This window comes from Dendrobates tinctorius, unplaced genomic scaffold (genome assembly GCF_039654945.1).
Source record: "Dendrobates tinctorius isolate UK_male_01 unplaced genomic scaffold, ASM3965494v1 ptg000016l, whole genome shotgun sequence".
In the NCBI taxonomy this organism is placed as follows: domain Eukaryota; kingdom Metazoa; phylum Chordata; class Amphibia; order Anura; family Dendrobatidae; genus Dendrobates; species Dendrobates tinctorius.
In genome coordinates this window covers 23,810,583-23,824,389 of record NW_027361684.1, presented here as the reverse complement: position 1 = coordinate 23,824,389, position 13,807 = coordinate 23,810,583, and the positions used below count along the sequence as shown (strand labels likewise).

Here is a 13,807-nt window from a genome sequence, read left to right as displayed (position 1 = left end):
GTTGCGTTGTCATGTGCATGACAGCGCAGCAAACACCGCTCCTGATCGGTGGTAAAATCATCACCGCCAGCCAGATAGCCACAGATTCCACTCTGTCATATGACAGTGTCAGCCCACACCTGTGATCAAAGGTATAAAGTTTATCTCCGGTCATTGGTAAAAGCTGCCCCCCAGCCTAAAAATAGCAGCCCGCAGCCGTCCAGAAAAGGTTAGATGCAACAATTCTGGCTTTTTGCCAGGCTCTCCCCACTTACCCTGTAGCTGTTGCCAATGGGGTTCATATTTGTGTGGTTGATGTCATCTTTGTATTGTCAGGTGACATCAAGCTCATGGATTAGTAATGTAGAGGCGTGTATATGACACCTATCCATTACTTATCCTGTACTTATATGGTAAATAAACACACAACCAGAATAAAATATTTATTTGAAATAAAACAAAATGCACTTTTGCTTTTTTATTTAAAAATAACAAACACATTTATACTAACCTAATGCCTATTTCCACTTAATCTCTCATCTTCTCTAATAAAACAAAAATAAAAAACAAAATATCCCTCACCTGTCCATCGTTCTGTCCCACGCCGTAATCCATGTCTGGGGAATAAATAGTTTTCAACCTGGATGGTGCCAAGATGCGACTGTCCAGGCTAAGAACCACTGGTGCAATTAAAGAGAAAAGTGGAGTAACCATAAACCACAATAGAATGTAGAAAAGATAAGAAATAGATCTTTATTATCACATATTAAAACAATATCAGACATTTATAAACACATAATAGAGGTAGATATAGAAGGAATAGTCCCAGTGTAGCGCAAAGTAAGCTTCCCTACATATAGGGTGACAGCAAGCAGAGGAACCATATGTTACAAATATAATTAGGGCTTAGTCTAGACACCAAAATGTGCTGTGCAACTTATCCAGAGACAGTGTCTCTATATTTATACCTAAAACATCCGGGTGCTATATATAACATAATGCCAAGATAATGTAAGCAATTTCTGGCTCAAGGAAATATATCCATTAATTCTGGGATCATACCCAATATCCATAATGCTCATGCCACTTACCCATAGGGGAATAATAATGCAGGAAGGATACCGCGCTCAACCCCGATGCGCGTTTCGCCTCGGCTTTCTCAAGGGGAGGTGCCTATCTATCCTCAAGCACCCATATATAAATGCAGCATTCCAGGTGTTGCTGATCAAAAGCGGCGCATGCCCGGTGTAGCTGCATGGTAACCGCGCGATGACCCGCCGCCATCAGTGAGCAGTACGCGTGTGTGGTGAAAGACACCACTAGACGTCATCAACACGCGCGCAGCCCACAGTGTGATGACCGGAGCATCGTGACCAGTGACGGGCACACCGCGCATGCGCACAAGATCAGTGCCATTTTCTCATAGACACACTGCAGGCGGCCATAATGGTGGGGTCTGAACGAATCATCAAGCATATCTAAAGTAGAGACAGAATATACCCCAGATCATAACTATAGATGGCATTATGATACATGTGATTAAGTATTGAGGTTAAAATACAATAGATATCATAATATATAATACTACAGAGCATCATGCAATCGCTATTGAATAGTAATACAAGATTATAGATCTCTTTTAAATGTCTGGACACACTGAGATCAACAATATATAAAAATCACTGTACCCCCCCCACGCATACATATGACCCCCATAATGATGGCAGCTCTTCAGTAAAGCATGGAAAGTTGGAGAAGTCAAAATACATTTAACTTTGTTTGTCCTCTGAGTATCTGAGTCATGCATGTTTCACAAAAATACATGCAATATGATGTTCCCAAAGAAGACGACTGCTGATCCAAATAATTATGAAAAATACTGTGGAACCAACTCTTCCGCATTCAGACATGGGTGCCAGAAACAATACAACTGTGAAATGAACTAGAAAAAACAGACACAAAAAAAATTAAAATCAAATTAAAAACACAACATGGACACAGACATATAGATAATCAGGCAACAACAGAAGGAAAAATAGACTAAATCATTAAGAACAACTGGTGAATGAGCTGCTGTGAGTGCAGCATCAGTGACTAATGGTGATGGTATCAAGGTTACTGCTGGTCACTGAGGCTATGTTCCCAGCCAGTTACAGCATATTACAGCAATTAGAGAATTTTTGTATTTATTTTTTTGGAAAGATTTGTATTAGCTTTTGCCAATACAAAATAGAATTTTAATTTTTTTAAAGGGGATGTCTACTACTAGAACAACCTCCTTCGCATGCCTCATATTTTTACCCATTAAAATAAAAACACTTAAACCGCCTCTCCTGTGCCGCTGCCGTTCCATCAGTGTCACCAATTGCGCTTCCGAAGCTCACTTGTAGTTGTTACACGAGCCCAGCACCCAGTCAGCGTCCGCTTCACTATCCCCACCTTCAGACGTATTGAAAGTCAACAGTAATCCAAAGCTGGGGCTGCTCTCTGACTTCCTCATAATGTTTGATTTGTCTGACGGTGACAATGGTGCCAGCGCCAATAGAGTGCAGTGCTCATGTGAGCCCCAACAACATAAGGACTGACACCGCCAGAACAGCAGCGGGGTGTTTTTACTTGAACGGGACCAAAATTGAGGAATGAGAAGGAGTTGTCTGGGTAGTAGACAACCCCTTTAATATAGAACAATTGTTGTAGCTTGTCATTAGATCACACTATTTGGATAATAAGTTAATTTAGTTTTACATTTATAGTATTTTCTTATGTCTTAGCCATCCTGTTTAATTTAAAAAACAAGAGACATTTTGTTTTGTTTTTTCCTAGAAATCGCACTACTTGTTTCTAAAGGCTTTTTATGGTATTGAAAATATTACCACCAAAACCCAACCAGACCCTTCTATAATGTACCTGTCTTTTCAGTAGCAGAAGCATGAAGACGATTATACAGCAGTACTGAACAATGCAATGTGGCTGTAAATTCATATCTGTGATAAATTAAATTATTGATTCCCTTCAGTAGGTTTGCCTGACTGGTCTGCCATGGCTTGTTTCGTCACTCTGCTCCTCACTCTTTCTCATGTAATAGGAGGTGTAAGCTGAAACTTTAAAGTGCTGTCAGTCCTGATTTGATGATTTTTTCAATGTGATTTGTGAGTTAAGGAGGCAGGGGGGCAGAAAGAAGAGGCTTCTAAGTGGAGAAAGAATAAGAATTTTCCGATAAGAAAATATTACATTTGCTTGTGCTATTGATTTTTTGATAGTGTTTGAAACATCGGTTTAAATAAAAAGCTTTGAATGTTTGAGCAAAAGTATCATCGTGATTCTTCCAAAGCTTCCTTTCTTCCAGGCTCGAAATTTAAAAAAAAAATGTATTTGTGCCTCCCCACCCGTCAAAAATAAAATATAAACATTCTCCAGATTAGGTGAGGTCAAGGCGCATAAGTATAGTCCCAGAATGACAGAGTTACCAACTTTTAAAGAGAGAGAGGAAAATGTATTGTGTCACTTAGAAAATTATTTTGACCCTATAAAATCCCCACGCCGATAACTTTTCCAAGGCTCATAAAGTATGATGTTAATAAAAATGCCCCACCCAAATATAGAATTATGCCTCCACAGTAAATCCTTTCACAGTACCGTCTCGACACACAGTATGTTACCCCTATGCAGCCCTCTACATAGAATAATAGCACTGACACACCCTCCACACAAGGGGTATTCTAATTTTATGTATATAGCACCACAATCTGCGGTATATCAAACCCAGCCGCGCTTACTCACAGGCTCCATAGAAGCTGCGTGGTCTGCCTCTATTAATGGTACACAGCAGATGATGGTGCTTTATAAATAAAATAATAATATTAGCAGTAATATTTCTGCGTATTGCGTTTTTCGTGGCCTTTTTGTCACTACAAATCTTGCAAATAACTAGAAATGTGCATAAAAGTGGTAGTCCCATCTCATATATTTTTGGCATGTCGACAGATTCTAGTTCAAAAGAACCCTCCCCCACCACTTTTTTTTTTATAAGCAAATAAAATATAAAAACTGATGTTATAACTGTGTGTTTTCCAAACTGATGGCAGTTTACATAGCTGGAATTGCATGATCTATAAATTGCATGATTCCTAATGTTAAAAATGGAACTAATAAGAATGCAGCAAAAGATAGATCAATGTAAAAAAATACACAAAAAGTAACTTGCCGCCAAAACAAAAAATATTAATATTTGCCTTAAAATAAGAAACAAATCTAGGTTGCCTTCTATGGCACCCTAGGGAATATGAGGAATAGGGCTTTATATCATGTAACTAATGGACGTTGTTGGTAAGTGTGGAAAATAGGGATGAACGAGTAGTGAAATACTCGGACTCGCTGTACTCATTACGAGTAGCTCCTAATACTCGGGTACTCGTAACGATTAGGATCTAATGTATGTTTGATGATTAGGATCTAATGTATGTTTATTGGAAATGCGAGTAATGGGCGGAAACTGTGTGCAGGTGGAAAATGTGAGCGGGGTCTGTGGGGCTGTGTGTGTGGGCTCTGCCGGGCTGATAGGGGGTCTGTGCGGGCTCTCCCGGGCTTATCGGGGCACCGACCCCCGATCAGCCCGGCAGAGCCTGCACAGACCCCCGCACACACATATGATGCTGTGTGTCCAGCCAGTCACAGTAATTCCGCAACAAAGAAGGCGGTGGCTTTACTGTGATTGGCTGACATATGCCGGGTGGGAGATCCAAATATTGCGAGGCGAGTAGTGAAATTTACTCGCTAGGATTTGAGTACCGCATTACTCGCTGAGTACCGAATCCTAACGAGTATACTCACTCATCCCTAGTGGAAAACAAAATGTATGATAATTGTATACTTAATAAAAGTATTGATGTAATTTACATTTTTGTTATTACCACTTTTAGTTTTTGATTATGTCTTTAAAAATCTAGTTTTCTTCTACTGTAGCTCCTCTGGCAGGAAAATGTAACATTCCCCAGTTCACAATACATTCTTTTTTCAGTGTTTTCAACTGTGAGAGTTTGGAGATATTCGATATGAAATATCCTATCACTGACAGGAACAAATGCACCTTGCTTTAAAGCCCAAAAAAAGCAGCCTTTCGTTATCTGTGGTGCTCTTGTTCTGGATGAAATGAATAGCCTCTTTGCAGCCTACAGACACAGGAGCCTTCTATGAGCTACACAAAAGCTGGAGCCATTTTCTTTGCTGCATTTATGTTGAAAAATCTCCCTCTAAGCTTTCACAGTTTCACAGAAAGGGAATTGAGTTGGACGTCGGGAGGGGACCCAGTCACCCCGGGCATGATGCCGGCTTTTATTTGCAACAAGAGGTGAAAGGTTCCCTCAAGCACAAAGAAGCTCTTTTTTGCTTGGACAATTCTATCCCTGTGAGGAACAGATATGCTAACAGTCTCGGCAAAGCAAACTTGAAAAGAAAACATTACCCAGTCCAAATCATTTAAAATAAGCTTTAGATTTACTGATGAAGACAGATGCGCACACATCCCGAGCTGATTAATCGAACTTTTCCTTTCCTTTTAGAACATCAATGTTTTCAGCTGTGTTGTCCTTACCGAATCGTGGTAGAGATTTCCATTATGTAATTGAAAGAAGACTTCTTTGGAATTCAGTCGCTAAGCCTCTGTTAATACACTTAAAATGATTAACCATGGGAAAAAGGCTCTGCGTTATCCAGAAATGTTTCTAAGCAACAGGCAGCATGGTGGCTCAGTGGTCCGTACTTTTGCTCGCAGCGCTGGGTTTTTGGTTCAAATCCTTCCGAAGACATCTGCAAGGCATTTAGTTTGTATGTTCTCAACGTGTTTGCTTTTGGTTTCCTTCCACTAACCAATAACTCATACTCATATGAAATTTAGATTGTGAACACCAATGGGAACAGTGATGAAGATGTCCATAAAGTGCTGTGGCAAATAAAAGCACTATATAAGGAAGTAAAATAAAAAAATAAGTTTTTCAGAGGAGGTGGAATGGTTATATACTGTACATAGGAAATATTGTGACCTCTCCTGTTTGAACCATCAGTTTCTGAAAAACATAATTATTGTAGTTTTTATTTGCAAACACCAGTTACAAATATTAACTGTGTTGGGGACAAAAAAAGTTAGTAAATTTTGTAGGGCCAGTAGCTGCAGATTTTCCATTAATGTATAAGTTGGAAGTACCCCATTTATGACATTTCCAGTTGTGATGTAAAACTTAAAGGGGTTGTCCGGGCTTTTCACATAATCTCAGTACATATTTGGGCTGCAGAATTATGACAATAAGTAATTTACTTTCTGTCACTAGTTTGCACGGTTTTCTAGATATTCTGAACAGAACGTCCAAGGGGGGGTGTTATGGCATTGAAATGAGAACTAGTCATAACCTCCTACTCTACTCCAAACATGCCCTCTATAGCAACAACCCCACCCTCCATAGCTACAGGCCCTCCCCGTCCACATGAAGCAGCCCTCATCACACAGTAACAAATTCTTCCCCTCCAGCAGCCTCACTGCAGAGAGCTGCTCCTCCCCCAGACACATGCTGAACAGTGATCTATGCAAAGTGAAACTAGTGAGGAGGGAAAATCATCCTGTATTCTGGGCCACTCCATGATTACAATACATAACTCATTATCAGTAATTCCTTCCCTCACTGTCCCAGCCTGCTGGCAGCAGTGAGAACAGACTGTGTGATGGCCAGTGATGGGGGTCTGCAGCTTCTAATCTGCACAGGGGATGGCAGTCACTGATGTAATCTGTTGTGTGACAAAGCCTCTGCTGTGTGAATGAGACAGCTCTGTGTCACTGATGTCTTCACACAGCAGCAGGATTTGGTGCAGTGTATGTGTGAGCACTGTGTCTCTAATGACACAAACACAGATGGGAGCAGCCTGTCCAATCATCAGCTGTAACACTGTGAAGTGTTGGGGGGTGTATGTATGTATTGTGCTGCTTTCACAAATACAGGATCACTGCTGTGTTCTTTCCAATGCTGGAATGATGATAAAGATGAGTGCTGATGCAGTTTACTGCCAGCCAATGAGTGGGCAGTGGGTGGTGCTGGTCACTGGAGCTTGCTGGGAGTTTGGTGGAGCTTCACACATACACTGCACCAAATCTGCTGCTGTGTGAAGACATCAGTGACACAGAGCTGTCTCATTCACACAGCAGAGGCTTTGTCACACAACAGATTACATCAGTGACTGCCATCCCCTGTGCAGATTAGAATACAGGACTATTTTCCCTCCTCCTCACTGGTTTCACTCTCCATAGATATAGATAACTGTGTGTGTCTGGGGGAGGAGCAGCTGCTCTCTGCACTGAGGCTGCTGGAGGGGAAGAATTTGTTACTGTGTGAGAAGGGATAGGCTTCTTTATGTGGACGGGGAGGGCCTGTAGCTATGGAGGGTGGGGTTGTTGCTATAGAGGGCATGTTTGGAGTAGAGTAGGAGGTTACGACCAGTTCTCATTTCAGTGCCATAACACACCCCCCCTTGGATGTTCTGTTCAGAATATCTAGAAAACCGTGCAAACTAGTGACAGAAAGTAAACTACTTATTGTCATAACTCGCAGCACAGATATGTACTGAGATTATGTGAAAAGCCCGGACAACCCCTTTAATGTCTATAGGTCCAAAAAACCTACTGGTTTTTATGAGTTCTTCACATTGATGTAAAAAGCTGCCATTAGTGCAGAGCTGGATTTTGTGACTATAACTTGATTATCTTACCTATTTGAAGTCCAAAGTGTTGTCTGGCCTAAGGGCCCCGTCTCACATAGCAACTCACCAGCGATCCCAACAACGATATCAACTTGTCAGGATCGCTGGTGTGTCGCTACGTGAACGCTGGTGAGCTGTCAAACAGGCAGCTTCACCAGCGATCAGCACCAGCGACACCGAGCGGGCGCGTCGCTGTGTACGTTAGTTACCAGCGTGCTGATGCAGGGAGCTGGTAACTAAGGTACACATCAGGTTTATAAGCAGCGCGCGTCACTTAGAAACCCAATATGTACCTTGGTTACCAGCTCCCTGCATCAACGCGCTAGTAACTAAGGTACACATTGGGTTTCTAAGCACCGCGCGCTGCTTAGAAACCCTGCGTTTACCTTAGTTACCAGCGCGCTGATCGCTGGTCTCCCGCCTGTCACACGCAGCGATGCGTGCTGGCCAGTGATCAAAAAAAGTCCTGGCCATTCCAGGACGATCAGCGATAACCGGCATGGGGGCCGGTCGCTGGTCAGTGTCACACAGCGATCTCGCTGGTGAGATCGCTGTTGCATCACAAAACTTGTGACTCAGCAGCGATCTCGCTAGCGAGATCGCTATGTATGACGGGCTTTAGACATAGAGTGTGACTGCAGACTTGTGAATCCTCACATCATGCGTATTGTGCACTGTGAGAATTCTTCGATGGCAGTGGCAGGCATGTAACTGCAAGTGTGTGATTTTCATAGAAGAGATCAGATGACAACTAGATGGGCATGACACATCTAGCCAGAATGTGGCCTCGTGTAGGAAAATCGCATACGTGCGGTAACATGATAGATTGTCTGGTCCTGGCGCCAGCATCACAGAATCCTTGCGGTGCGCGAGATGTGAGGATTCACAATTCTGCAGTCACAAAGGGTGACTGCAGACTTGTAGCCAAAAGCTGGACAACCCCTTTAAATCCTCCTCCTGTCTCATCACTGTTTGAGGCTTGCTGATATAGTCAAAGGAAAGCCATCTCACCCTCAAAGGAAAGTATGTTCATGGTTAGTACCTAGTCTCAACCCCTTTTCAAAGTATCACAGCTTGTAAATGCTTCCTGTAGCCAGACAAGAGTCTTTCAATTCCTGTTTGAGGGATTTTCATCCATTCTTCATTGGAAAATTCGTCCAGTTTAGTGAGATTCCTTGGTTATCTTGCATGCACTGCTATTTTGAGGTCTAGCCACATATTTTCAATGATGATCAGATTATGAGACTGTGAGGGCCATTGTAAACCCCTCAGCTTTCACCTTTTGAGGAAGTCTATTGTGAATTTTGATGTGTGTTTAGGATTATTATCATTTTATAGCAGCCATCTGCTTTTTAACTTCAGCTTTTGTACATATGGTTTTATGCTTGCTTTAAGAATTTCTTGAAATTTCATTGACTCCATTCTTCCCTCTACATGTGAAATGGTCTCTGTACTATAGGCTGCAACATAACACCAAAGCATGATTGATTCATCCCCATTCTTAATGGTTGGCGAGATATCGTTTTCCTGAAAATCTGTGCCCTTCTTTCTCCACGCATACTTTTTGATCATTGTGGCTAAAGAGTTCTACTGTATTTTAACATCCATCGGTCCACAGGAATTCTTTCCAAAATGCATCAGGCTTGTTTAGATGTTCTTTTGCATACTTCAGAGGCTGAATTTTATGATGAGGATGCAGGAAAGGTTTTCTTCTGATGACTCTTCTTTGAAGTCCATATTTGTGCAGGCGTCTCTGAACAACGTACTACAACTCCAGTCTGCTAACTCTTTCTGAAGGCCTTTTGCAGTCAAGCAAGGGTTCTGAGTTTCCTCTCTAACAATCCTATGAGCAGCTCTCACTGAAATTTTGCTTGGTCTTCCAGACCTTATCTTGACCGCCACTGTTCCTGGTAACTGCCATTTCTTAATTATATTAAAGGCAAAGGCAACTTGAATATGCTTTGCTAACTTTTTATAGCCTTCTCCTGCTTTGTGGACCTCCACCATTTTCATTTTCAGAGTGCAGAAGAACCCATGGTTGCTGTTTTTTGGCACAAGGTTAGAGGAAGATAGGTTTTAATAAAGCTGGGAAATTAGTATCACCTTGCATTTCCTAATCATGTAAGTGAACAAGGCTAATTAACACCTGAAACCTTGGTCAAAGTTATCTGAGTACACAAATCTCCAATGGTGCCCACATTTTTGCATTGGCCCATTTTCCTTTTTGTGATTTTGAAAATGTAAAAGATAAAATAATAAATATATATATTTTGCTTAAAATACAAAGGAAATGTATCCTCTTTTAACTTTAGGCCTTTTAGAGATCATTTCATCTTCAAATTGCTTAACTATTCACAATAAGGCTATGTTCACACGTGGCGGTTTTTTTGTGTTTTCGCGGTGGTTTTAACTGTGCAATTTTGCAGCGAAAACGTGAAAGATAAGCATCCCTTGCATTCCTATGGGATTCCGCAATGCTGTTCTAATGCTGCGGTTTTTACTGTGGTGGAATCGCTACGTGGTAAAAACCGCAGCATGCTCATTAATTTAGCGGAATCGCGGCGATCCCGCACCCATAGAAATGCATTGTTCTGCTTACTTTCTGCATGTGGCTGTGCACACCATGCGAAAAGTAAGCAGAACATTTGCGGATGGTACCCACGATCCGGAGGAGAGGAGACTGTCCTCTGGGCTTTGGGTACCATATCCCTGTAAAAAATAGAATTTAGAATAAAAAATATTGTTATTCTCACCTTCCGACGTCCTGCGCAGCCTTCCCGCCTCTCTCCACGCTCCCGGTCCCACTATTCCTTTGCGAGCGATGACGTCTGTTCTTGCAGGATCAAGAAATCTCACGGCCATTCGTGCGACGTCATCGCGAATGACCATGGGTAGTCGCGATCCCGCGAGAACGGAAGTCATCGCGGTAATTCTCCCAAAGGATTACTGGGACTGGGAGCGTGGAGAGAGGCGGGAAGGCTGCACGGGACACCAGAAGGTAAGAATAACTATATTTTTTTTTATTATTATTTTTTACATCCTATCTTTTACTATTGATGCCGCATAGGCAGCCTCAATAGTAAAAAGTTGGTCACACTCGTCAAACACTATGTATGACGAGTGTGACCAACCTATCAATCAGTTCTCCAAGCGATGCTACAGATCGCTTGGAAAACGCTAGCAATTCTGCAAGCTAATAACGCTTGCAAAATGCTAGTTTTTCCGCGGGAAAATCGCTGGAATTTAAAATGCGATTTTCCCGTGGAATGGAATTCGGAATTCTCGTGGTAATTTCCACGAGAGTTCCTCTACGTGTGAACGTAACATAACAGTAATTTTGACCAGGGGGGCCTAAACGTTTACATGCCACTGTAAGTGCTAACAATATAAACAAATGCTGAAAGTCCAGTCAATATGGATAAAAACTTAGTCACTGTTGCTATGATACATGGGCCTCATTAGCATTGATATAGTCTGTGTTAGCCAACCATAAAAAAAAATAATGCACAATATATAAATCTGCCAGAACACATAGCACTAACATATTTTCTTTGACATCCCTCTAATTAATACACTCTAAACCAAAGATTTGAACCAGAGCATGAATTGGTATATATGCAATATGCAAGAGCACATTCACACTGTAGCTGTTCACATACAAAACCAAAGAAAAGCACGAAAATGAGAATATTCCCTATAGTAAGTAAATGCGTGAATAGTAATAGGAAAAAAGGAGATTGACGGCACTCCAGGAATAAAGAAAAAAAATATATTTTATTGTGACAAATTAAGCCATATTAAAATCAAGTTGCCTGACGCGTTTCGAGTGCCTGGTGTGCACTCTTAGTCATAGGATACATAAAACTGGTTCAGCCACAATTATATACACGTAAATTAACCCATGAAAAAACACACAATCATGAAAAACACAAGTGCAATAGACAAAGTGAGAAAGCACCTGAAAGGCAAATTAATGGGTTAAATCGCATGTAGAACAGATCAATGTATGTATAGCAGTTCATTCATGAACAAAAATAAATTAAATCACATGTATAACTCAATAAAAATACATTGAATCATTTTTAAAGTTCATACCCAGGGGGAATCTGATATTGAGTTTCAGAATCCAAAAGAAAACAAAAAACTTCTCGCATGAAAAGCATTTTCTTGTTTGACACCTCCATGTGCAGGATTTAACACTTTTTCAGAAGCAAAAAATCTGCAAAATGTAAAAAATGCAAAACTGCCATGGTGAAAGTTCACAAATGTTTGACAATACCAGAGTAACAAACATTTTTGCCAGAAACATAAGAGATTAAGAAAAAAAAAAACATAATCATGGAAAATACATGTGCAAAAACAAAAAATGAAAAAGCATCTGAGAGACAAATTAATGGGTTAATTCACATATAAAACAGATCAATGGATGTTTAACGGTTTATTCATGAACAGAAATAAATTAGATCACATATATAACCACTTAATCATTTTTGGAGTTCATACCTAGAGGGAATCTGGTATTGAGTTTCAGAATCCAGAAAGCTTCCCGCATGAAATGCATTTTTTGTTTGTCACCTCCACGTGAGGTGACAAACAAAAAGCAAAAAATCTAAAAGATGCAGAATTTCCATGGTGAAAGTTCACAAAATGTTTGACAGCACCAGAGTAACAAGCATTTTTGCCAGAAATTTTAGAAAGGTGCTCAGCAATTCTTTTTTTGTTTTCTAGAAGTACATCCTATATATTGAACATTACATATATTACAAAAAATACAATAGATGACACTTTGGGAATTGCAATTAATAAATGAAGAAATCTTTTGAACAAATCCAAGAACTGAGAAAGAAAAAATTTCTTTAGTTTTATCATGGGCAAAGCTGCAAACATTACAGCGGCTATCTGCACATTTGTGGAAACCTTCCACAGGTAACCATGATTTTTTGCATGAACGCTCTTGGATTAAACTAGGAGAAAGCACATTGCTGAGACTGGAGTCCCTTTTAGCTACATAACGGCCTCCTGGACTAATAATGGAGCTAAGTTTGTCATCTTGGTTAAGAACAGGGAGATATTTCTGAATAATTGTTTTAATTGCATTGAATTGAGGACTATAAGATGTGGAGAACGTAATTGCAGAGCTAGAAGAACCTGTTTTTTTAGGAAAAACCCGTGCATCGTCTCTCAGTGCCTTCTGAACAGAGGCTACAATGAACGTGCAATCAAACATGCTTTCAATCAGGTATCTGAACAACCCAGATTTTTTTTCTAAAAAAACAGGTTCTTCTAGCAAAAGAAGGATCACATGGCCTCGGACATGTGCTAGGCAGGCTTCCCAGTAATGCTTTACAGCTATCGCAACACATGGAATTGTACAACCACTCAGGAGGGATTATCTAATGATGCCCAGTTATTTAGTGATTTAATGTGGTTAGTTAATGTCACAACTTAGAGCCTCGTAACACATAGCGACGCACCAGCAATCCCAACAACGATATGACCTTGTTAGGATCGCTGGTGCATCGCTACATGATCGCTAGTGAGCTGCCAAACAGGCAGCTTCACCAGCGATCAGCATCAGCGACACGCGGATAACAAGCGATGCATGTCGCTTTGTTACCCACTGTGTACCTTAGTTACCAGCGCGCTGGTGCAGGGAGCTGGTAACTAAGGTACACATTGGGTTTCTAAGCGCTGCGCGCCGCTTAGAAACCTGATGTGTACCTTAGCTACCAGCACAAGCTCGCTGATCGCTGGTCTCCTGCCTGCAACACGCAGCGATGTGTGCTGGCCAGTGAGAGACCAGCAATCAAAAAAATGTCCTTGCCATTCCAGAACGATCAGCGATACCCGGCAGGGGGGCCGGTCGCTGGTCAGTGTCACACACACCGATCTCGCTGGTGAGATCGCTGTTGCGTCACAAAACTTGTGACTCAGCAGCGATCTCGCTAGCGAGATCGCTGTGTGTGACGGGGGCTTAAGATGTAGATTTAGGAAGAGAAAGCCACTAAAAAACACACACACACACACACAAAAAACAGTAGAAACAGTACAGATAGAGTGTGACAGCACAACAATGAACATTAGTGTG

General features: G+C 41.2%; 1 protein-coding gene across 2 annotated transcripts in view; it reads left to right on the top strand.

Moving 5' to 3' along the window:
- WSCD1 (WSC domain containing 1) overlaps nucleotides 1-13,807 on the top strand; it is a 373,645-nt gene that overhangs the window by 123,698 nt on the left and 236,140 nt on the right. The gene's annotated exons all lie outside the window — the stretch shown is intronic.